Here is a 9,811-nt window from a genome sequence, read left to right as displayed (position 1 = left end):
GTCATATAAATTAATTTGCTCAACAAACCCCCATAACAATGTTAACAACCTATGAGACGGTGAGAGTATATGATACATGTCACATAATTATTAATAGTGAATTATAAATTGTACATATGTCTATACATAGTTTATTTTATTTTTTTATTTCATATAATTTAATAAAATATTTGGCCATTTCATTGTGTTGGAGGACGATGTTAAATTAATGACAAATAAGAAAACATGAGTATGTATCTATGTATGTATATGTATGCGCGTATATGTATGCGCGCGTATATGTATGCATCTGTGTATGCATGTATGTATGTATGTATGCGTTAGAGATAGAACACGCGCTAATATTCACGCAAGTATACGCGATCACAAGTAATATATAATTAATTCTAGTTCGTTACCACATTGACTGGTTTAGGTTAATTTCAATCAATGTATTTATGCAACACTAGTATGATTATTATTATCCAATGCTAAGAAAAATAACAATTTGAGGTTGTTTAACTAAGATTAACTAAGCGTTATACTAAAAAACACAAACTAGGAGATTAAAGAGAGCTGAATAATATATGACACAAACATGAGATTCTAACTTCATTAAATACTTCATTCAATAACCTTTTCGTTCTTAACCTTAGCATGTAATGGTGATGACACTAATCAGATTACACGAAACTGATAAACGCCAACTTTCGTTGTACGAATACCATACTGCCAGACATCCACAAAAGAGATAGAAGCTAAATAGACACCAATTATATTGAGACCCTATATATCTGTAGAATTTGACAACATAACGGATCAATGCACAAGTTATCTATCGTGATTATATAGGGAAAGTAAGATGGTTAAAATTACCTACGAATCATGCATATCACATACATGAACCTATGCTAGCATGGCAAGTTCTAAATCCTTAAATTCACTTTCGCTTCATTAAAGATTAACACACTATCTTATAAGTTCGTGACACTCATAAGACGAATAAGTACAACCAATACTAGGTTATCATACAATCACCACACACTAAGACATCGAAATGAATTAGCTAAAGAAATCCATAAATAAATCCGTTAGAACCCCACGATAACGACTAGCCCATAATCGGACTCATCATCAATGTGGGTTCCGATGAAAGCATGGTATAATAAACGTAGTCTTTATACTGAATAAATAAACCAAGTACGAAACAAGAGTATAGGTTCATGAATAAGAAAACTAGCATCCAAAGTTACAACTTAAAATAAAGAATCACAAGTTAAACTAGATCTTCTTCGCCTTGGTTGAATTGTGCTCTATGGTCTTCTTACGCCTCTCCTTGAGCTCTGGTACGTCTTCTTATGAAAAACGAGCATAAGTTATGTTTATATAACAGCCCATGTAGAGTAGAAGTCCAACAGATCAAAATTCCAGAAGAAACAAGATTTAATTTTCCCGACCCAGCGCGGGCGCACTGACATTCTGCCATTTTGGCGCGGCCGCACGCTATCACATCGCGGGCGCGCCGTCTCTCTGGAGAAATTTCTAACTTCTTTCTTTTCTTGCTGATTTGAGCAGGTCTTTTCACTAGCTTTTATTCTAGACACCATCCTAACACTAAATTAGCATCCAGATAATGCCAATGTACCTGTATTCCTGATAAATGCCTGAAATGCAAAAATACTACAAAAACACGTTAAAATACCAACAACTTGAGTACAAAACATCAATCTAAAGCTTTATAGAGCGTTATAAAGTGTCATAAATGCCACTCAACATACCCCCAAACTTGAACCGATGCTTGTCCTTAAACATAAACAGACTCAAAGAACAAGAAATAAAAATGCATGAATGCAACTATCTCCATAAAATAACTAAACCAATCAACAAGCAAAATCTCAGCAAATGCAGTTATTCGCACAAAGATCAATCAAACCCCACAAATCAACTTACAAGCCAGAAACATGCGTGTGTGCAAATGCTTACAGATATACTATCGCAACTAGATCAATAATCATGACTCACTAATCATCAAAATAATCGCAAGGTTATAAATAGAATCAAAGCTAGACTCAAAATAGCTTATAACACTTCTATTCTTATATCGGAGTTTTACATGGATTCACGCTTTTATTCTCAACACAAAAACAACACAAATATGCTTATTTGACCGTGTAATGAGTGAAGTCCACGAAAGACTTATACAATAATACCCATGTAGCGAGCGTTAGGTTAGTGGATCCCAGACTATAAAAAGCCTTAGGTCACCAGGCACAAAGTCCCCTAAGAACTTAATAACTCGAGTATTAAAGAGCCCAATCGTGATCAATTATACATAAACACATAATTTTTTTTCTTTTTCTTTTTTTTTTTCTAAAATTTCTGAACGAGTGCGTTTCACTCCATCTCGTTCAACCCTAGACTACTCATATAGAATGAGCCAACTACTACCCATTGGACACCTAGCCACAACAACTAGCCATGAAATCCAATTTTCTCCAATTTTTAAATATCCATGCTATTTTATCATTAAGAGAATATCCTAAATCCTAAATATAAACAAGAGATTAAACTTCGACAAACAAATAAACCATGACCATGATCTAGCCCTCAAGCAACCTATAAAAATTAGTGAAATACAATTGTCTCTAGCATGCAAATCAACTCGACAAGACTTAACATCACTAAACACGACATCCCTACACTAGCATCAATATCACAAATCAATCAGAAAAATCATCTAAGGGATCATGTTATTATGCAATACATGAAATTATATGAACAAACTATTATAACAACTACCAAAATAAAAATAAAAGAACTACTACATGGTAAATATGCAATTATATGAACTAAACTAGCATGAATATGCAACTATATGCGACTCACACAAAACACATAAATCCTTAACTACTACCCCCAAACATAAAATATTCACTGTCCTCAGTGAAGGTAATAGAAAGAAATCAGGCATACCTAATCAGAACCAGGATCATCAACCTCAATGGGTAGAGTGTCAGGAGTGTTTGGAGGTGGATACACCGAGTCCTCACCGAATACTGGCCAGTGGATGTCAACTCTTGTGGCTCTGAAAGCAGTCCCCAACGCCTGGGTGAGGTCATGTGTAAATCTGCTATGGATGTCATGCATCACATCCATTCTCCTAGCTAGGCGCCTATACTGCGTCGTACTCAAACCAACACCGCCCTGTGCTTCATCCTGCTGCTGCTGCAATCCCGAAGAACCAACCTCCTCTCCCAACTGAGTTCTCCAAGCTGCTCGACGAGCCTGTGAAGTCCCACCAACATAAGTCTGATCCGCTGGCCTTCCATCTGGAAGATGGTCATAAGAATATCCAAGCCCCTTAGGATCGGGCTTCCCACCATATTACTCTGTCATATTCAACAATGTCGAACTATCAATCGGAGCACTAGGGAGCTGCAGCTGCTCATGTGCGGGCCAACGAACGCCAACCGCCACGCACAACTTTGTCATAATGGACACATAGGGTATCGAACCTGTAGTACTCCCTCACAAAAAACTCAGAATACCCTGATGGATAACCATCCCAAGATCCACATAGTCTCCCTACAGAATACCCCACAACAAACATGCACGCTCCACAGTAATCTCATGCATGTGAGAAGATGGCATGATATTAGCACAAATAAAGAATTCCATGCACGTGCAAACATGTTCATGCACGAAGCAGGGAACGTGGCATACTCATTCGTGCCCTTCTTGAACTTCCAATAAGTCTCAGGCACACACAGGGTAGCAACAATCAAATCCAAGTTAAACTCCTCCGGAGTTTTCTCGTTCCAATTCTCCTGCTCCTCCTTCCTCTCGGGCTGCTCAATCACCCTACGAATCGCCTCAGCACTGTAGTCCACCGTCACCCCCCTCACTACCATGAAACCGTTCTTCTCCGCCTTAGTATTAACATAAAACTCACGCACCACACTCATGGGCACAACAACGGGTCTCTCGCAAAAGACAACCCAACCCATCTCCAAGATCATCTCCAACAACTTACCATCTTTCCACGATGGCAGAAAACCACGCTCCTTGGCTATCGGCTTCGAAAGCAGCCTCACATACTCCGCCTCATCCTCGGGTGTTAAAAGCCTAGGCCTCACACCACCTGCACTCGAAGAATTGGTGGTGCTGCTGTTTACTTGAGTTCGTTGTCTTTTTGGTGCCATTGAGATTGAATAAGTTAGAGAGAATAGAAGTTTGTAAGAGATATTGTGTGTTTGAGAGTTTTGAGAAGTGGTGGAGAAGTTTGTGAATAAGTGTATGTATATATAGGAGATTGGGAGAGAATTAGTTATGGAAAAGGAGTGGGAATTGATTATGGGAATACTGGGTTTGATTTGGAGAGGGAAATTTGGGATGTGGAAGAGAAAAATTTGGGTGGGAATTGATTTTGTATTAAAAGTCCCTAATTTCTCTTCAAAAACTGACTTATATTTTTTTTCGAAATTAGGGATCCAGCGCGGCCGCGCGCTACCTTGGCGCGGGCACGCCGTGCTACTGACATTTTAGCGCGGCCGCCCCGCCTGGCAGCAGGGGCGCACCCAGTTTCTGGAATTTCAGCGCGACCGCGCGCTTGACCAGCACGGGCGCGCCGTGCTACTAAAGTTGGCCCTGAAATTTTCTATTTTTCTGATTTTTTTTTGTGTTTTTCTATTTTCTTCCTGCTTCCTCTACCTAGTAATGTACAACAAACTTGGGGTGCCTCCCAAGAAGTGCTTGGTTTACGTCGTTAGCTTGACGTAGAATCTCGAGATCAAGTAGACAATAAAACATCACTAACCACCTCACGGTTTGCCGTATCCCCATAGTAGTGCTTCAACCTCTGACCATTTACCTTGAATGCTTGGCCTGGATCATTCTCAAAAATCTCCACAGCTCCATGCGGAAACACAGTTTTGATTATGAAAGGCCCTGACCATCTCGACTTCAATTTTCCAGGAAAAAGGATGGAGACGAGAGTTAAATAACAGAACTTGTTGGCAAAACATAAATGACTTGAGCACTAGACCCCTATCGTGCCACCTTTTGACTTTCTCCGCGTACATTTTATTATTTTCATATGCTTGAAGCCGAAATTCGTCGAGTTCATTCAATTGAAGCATTATCTTCTTACTAGATGCATCCAAATCAAGGTTCTACTTCTTCAAAGCCCAATACGCTTTATGCTCGAGCTCCACAGGCAAATGATACCCCTTTCCATGAACCAACCGAAACAGCGACATTCCCAACGGAGTCTTGTATGGTGTTCTATATGCCCAAACAACTTTATCAAGTTTCAAAGACCAATCCTTCCTTGATGGACACACAACTTTCTCTAAAATACGCTTTATCTCCCTGTTGGACACCTCAGCTTGACCATTAGTCTGAGGATAGTAGGATGTAGCAATGCGATGATTCACATTATACCTCATCATGGAAGTGAACTTGCGATTGCAAAAATGCGATCCCTCATCACTGATTATGACTCTTGGAGATTCAAATCGTGTGAATATCTGCTTTTGAAGAAAATTAAGCACTACCTTCGCATCATTTGTCGGCAAAGCCTTGACTTCCACCCATTTCGACACATAATCGACCGCCAACAAGATATACTGATTATTGGAAGATGAGATAAACAGCCCCATAAAGTCGATTCCCCAAACATCGAAGACTTCAACCTCGAGAAGCATATTAAGAAGCATCTCATCCCTCTTGGACATATTACCCACACGCTGGCATCCATCACACTTCAAAAAAAAGTGATGCACATCCTTAAACAATGTAGGCCAAAATAATCCAGCTTGAAGGACCCGTGCTGTTGTCTTCTCTCCACCATAGTGGCCTCCATAAACAATCGAATGACAGTCTCGCAAAATCCCCCCTGTTTCGCTATACGGAATACATCTCCTGATGATTTGGTCAGCTCCTTGCCTAAACAAATATGGTTCATCCCATATGTATCACTTCACCTCATGAAGAAACTTCTTTCTTTGAGCGTACGACAAGTCCGGAGGCATGATATTACTCACAAGGTAGTTCATAATGTGTGCAAACCACGATTCTTCCTCTTGCACTCCAAACAGCTACTCATCAGGAAAAGACTCATTTATCAATATCTTATCTTGTGAAGTTGCACTTGGATCTTCTAAACGCGAGAGATGATCAACATCTTGATTCTCAGTACCTTTTCTGTCCTTGATCTCTAATTCAAACTCCTGAAGCAAAAGAACCCATCTAATCAATCTAAGCTTTGAGTCCTTCTTCGAGACGAGATATCAAATTGCAGCATGATCAGTGAAAACTGTCACCTTCGTCCCAAGCAAATAAGATCAAAACTTCTTAAAACCGAAGACAATAGCCAAAAGTTCTTTCTCAGTAGTAGTATAATTCAGTTGAGCACCATTGAGGGTCTTACTAGCATAGTAGACCACATGAAATATGTTGTTATTTTTCTGCCCAAAAACTGCTCCAACTGCGTAGTCACTTGTATCATACATCATCTCAAAAGGTTCATTCCAATCAGGTGCAGTTATGACAGGTGCCATGATTAAACTCTTCTTCAAGAACTCAAAAGAAACTAGGCACTCATCATCAAACTTTAACGGGATATCCTTCTCCAGAAGATTGCACAAAGGTTTAGAATTTTTTGAAAAGTCCTTGATGAACCGCCTATAGAAACCCGCATGACCAAGAAAGCTGCGAACTCCCTTAACAGAAATTGGCGAAGGAAGATTTTCAATGACCCCCACCTTGGCCTTGTGCACCTCAAGACCCTTAATAGAGACCTTGTGACCAAGAATAATGCCCCGTCGCACCATAAAGTAACATTTCTCCCAGTTGAGAACCAAATTGGTCTTAACACACCTTTTAAGAACGTCACCAAGATTTTGCAAGCACTCATCAAATGAATCACCAAACACAGAGAAATCATCCATGAACACTTCCACATTTTGACCAATTATATCAGAGAAGATAGCCATCATGCATCTCTGAATTGTGGCCGGTGCTCTACACAAACCAAAAGAAACTCTTCTAAAGGCGAAAGTACCAAATTGACAAGTGAAAGTAGTCTTTTCCTGATCTTCCGGAGCAACGCAAATCTGAATATAGCCCGAATAGCCATCCAGAAGACAGTAGTACTCATGTTCAACCGATCTGTCAAGCATCTGATCAATAAATGACAGAGGGAAGTGATCCTTTCTCATGGCCTTGTTCAGATTCCTATAATCCATGCAAACTCTCCACCCCGTGACTGTTCGTGTAGGAATGAGCTCATTCTTCTTATTAGCAACAACGGTGATACCTCCTTTCTTTGGTACACACTGAACTGGACTCACCCAAGAACTGTCAGAAATGAAATAGATGATCTTTGCATCCAGCCATTTGAGAATTTCCTTCTTCACAATTTCTTTCATGATCGAATTGAGCCTTCTTTGTTGCTCAAAAGTAGGCTTGCTGCCTTCCTCTAGCAGAATTTTATGCATACAATAGGAAGGGCCGATTTCTTTAATATCTGCTATCGTCCATCCAATTGCCGATTTGAATTCTCTCAGAATTCTTAAGAGTTTTTCCTCATCACTACCTGAAAGGTCAGATGCAATAATAACAGGAAAAGTAGATGCATCACCTAAAAAAACATATCTTAAGTGTTCAGGTAATAGTTTAAGCTCAAGTGTAGGAGCTTCCTTAATAGATGGCTTGAGGCGCTTGGGAGATTTGTTCAGCTCCTCAATTCCAAGAGATTCAAAAGCTATATTTATCATCCTCTTCCAGGGAGAAGCATTCAGATATTTCAATTGCTCATCACTTTCATCATCTTCACTATCCGAATTCCCCAATAAGTCCTTTTCTAAGGCATCAGACCTTAGCAATTGATCAAGTTCTGAAGTAACCACAGAATCGACCAACTCCACTTTTAAGCACTCCTCATTTTCCGTAGGGAATTTTATGGGATTGAACATATTAAAAGTTACATCCTGATCCAATATCGCATGGTGAGCTCACCCTACTGCACATCTATTAAGGTTCGGCCAGTAGCCAAGAACGGTCTTCCAAAGATTATGGGAATCTTCTTATCCTTCTCGAAATCAAGAATTACAAAATCAGCAAGAAATATGAGTTTATCCACCTTGACCAAAAAAATCCTTAACAATGCCTCGTGGATATGTAATAGAATGATCAACCAGTTGCAGAGTCGTATAAGTAGGTTTTGGATCAGGTAAGTCCAACTTCTTAAAGATTGACAAATGCATCAGATTGATGCTAGCTCCCAAGTCACATAAGCATTTGTCAAACGACACTTTTCCAATGGTGCAAGGAATAGTGAAGCTTCCAGGACCTTTAAGCTTCGGAGGCAACTTCTGTTACAGCACAACATCGCATTCCTCCGTGAGAGCCACTATCTCTAAGTCATCCAGCTTTACTTTCTGAGAAAGTATACCTTTCATAAACTTTGCGTAAGTAGGCATTTGTTCAAGAGTTTCAACAAAAGGTATGTTTATGTGAAGTTTCTTGAACACCTCAAGAAACTTTTCAAACTGCTTATCCAGCCTTTTCTTCTGCAGCCTCTTAGAAAAGGGAGGTGGAGGATAGATCTGTTTCTCCCCTGTATTACCCTCAGGAGGAGTGTATTCAACAGTAGTCTTCCTTGGTTCCACTTCAGCTTTCTTCTGCACTTCTTCCTCAGCTATAGCTTTTTCATCCGAAACTTGAGAGTGTTCGGGAATTGCAACCTTCCCAGACCTTAATGTAATTGCCTTTACCTACTCTTTAGCTTCCCTCTTTCCTGGTAAATCAGTGTCACTAGGAAGTGTACCAGGTTGACAATTTAACAAGGCATTGACAATTTGTCCAATTTGATTTTCCAAGGTCTTGATAGAAACTGCCTGGCTCTTGCACATGAGCCTCAACTATTCCAATTCAGATTTTCCATTAGACTGTTGCAACTGGAGTTGTTTCCTTAGTGCATATTACGGTTGCTGAAAACCAGGGGGGTTGTATTGCTTTGCTGGATACTGCCGATAAAGTTGTTGAACCGCATTCCGAGTGTTGCTCCAGCTAAAGTTAGGATGATTATGGTTGTTAGGATGATATGTGGCTGGTACAGGTTGCTGTGACCTCTGAAAGTTGCTCACGAACTGAGCTGATTCACTAGAAATGGCACACTGATCAGTCTCATGGGCACCAACACAAAGTTCACAGACACTAGTGATCTGATTAACTCCACAATTAGACAGAGAATCCACCTTCATCATCAAATCCTTAAGTTGAGCAGCTATAGCAGTAGCTGCATCCAACTCCAGAACTCCCGCTACCTTGCCCTGAGATAGTCTCTGAGTAGGATTATGGTATTCATTAGCAACCATCAGTTCAATCAATTCATAAGCTTCATCATAGCTTTTAGCCCACAAGGCTCCTCCTGATGCTGCATCAAGCATGGGTCTAGAAGTAGCACCCAAACTAGTAAAAATAGTTAATAATCATCCAGTCAGGAATCTCATGATGAGGACACTTCCTAAGCATCTCCTTATATCGATCCCAAGCCTCACATAAAGATTCTCCACGTTGCTGAGCAAATTGAGTAAGTGCATTTCTGATTACAGCATTCTTCGCCATATGAAAGAATTTAGTTAAGAACTTTTGATCAGTATCCTCCCATTTGGTGATAGACCCTAGTGGTAGAGAATGTAACCAACACTTAGCTTTATCCCGAAGAGAGAATGGGAAAAGCCTCAACTTAATAGCATCTTTATAAACTCCATTGAACTTGAAAGTGTCGCAGATCTCGATGAAATCTCTGGTATGCATGTTGGGGTCT

At 40.0% G+C, this 9,811-nt stretch overlaps 1 non-coding gene across 1 annotated transcript; it reads left to right on the top strand.

Annotated features, from left to right (window-relative positions):
* Positions 1-9,487: 9,487 nt before the first annotated feature.
* Positions 9,488-9,594, top strand: LOC141716304 (small nucleolar RNA R71). Its single transcript, XR_012573017.1, has one exon. It is a non-coding gene; the product is annotated as a small nucleolar RNA R71 (small nucleolar RNA).
* The last annotated feature ends 217 nt before the right edge of the window (positions 9,595-9,811 follow it).

The sequence above is a fragment of the Apium graveolens genome, chromosome 3, assembly GCF_009905375.1.
Source record: "Apium graveolens cultivar Ventura chromosome 3, ASM990537v1, whole genome shotgun sequence".
NCBI classification, from domain to species: domain Eukaryota; kingdom Viridiplantae; phylum Streptophyta; class Magnoliopsida; order Apiales; family Apiaceae; genus Apium; species Apium graveolens.
The sequence above is the reverse complement of the archived record's forward strand: the minus strand, read 5'-3'. Positions and strand labels throughout refer to the sequence as shown.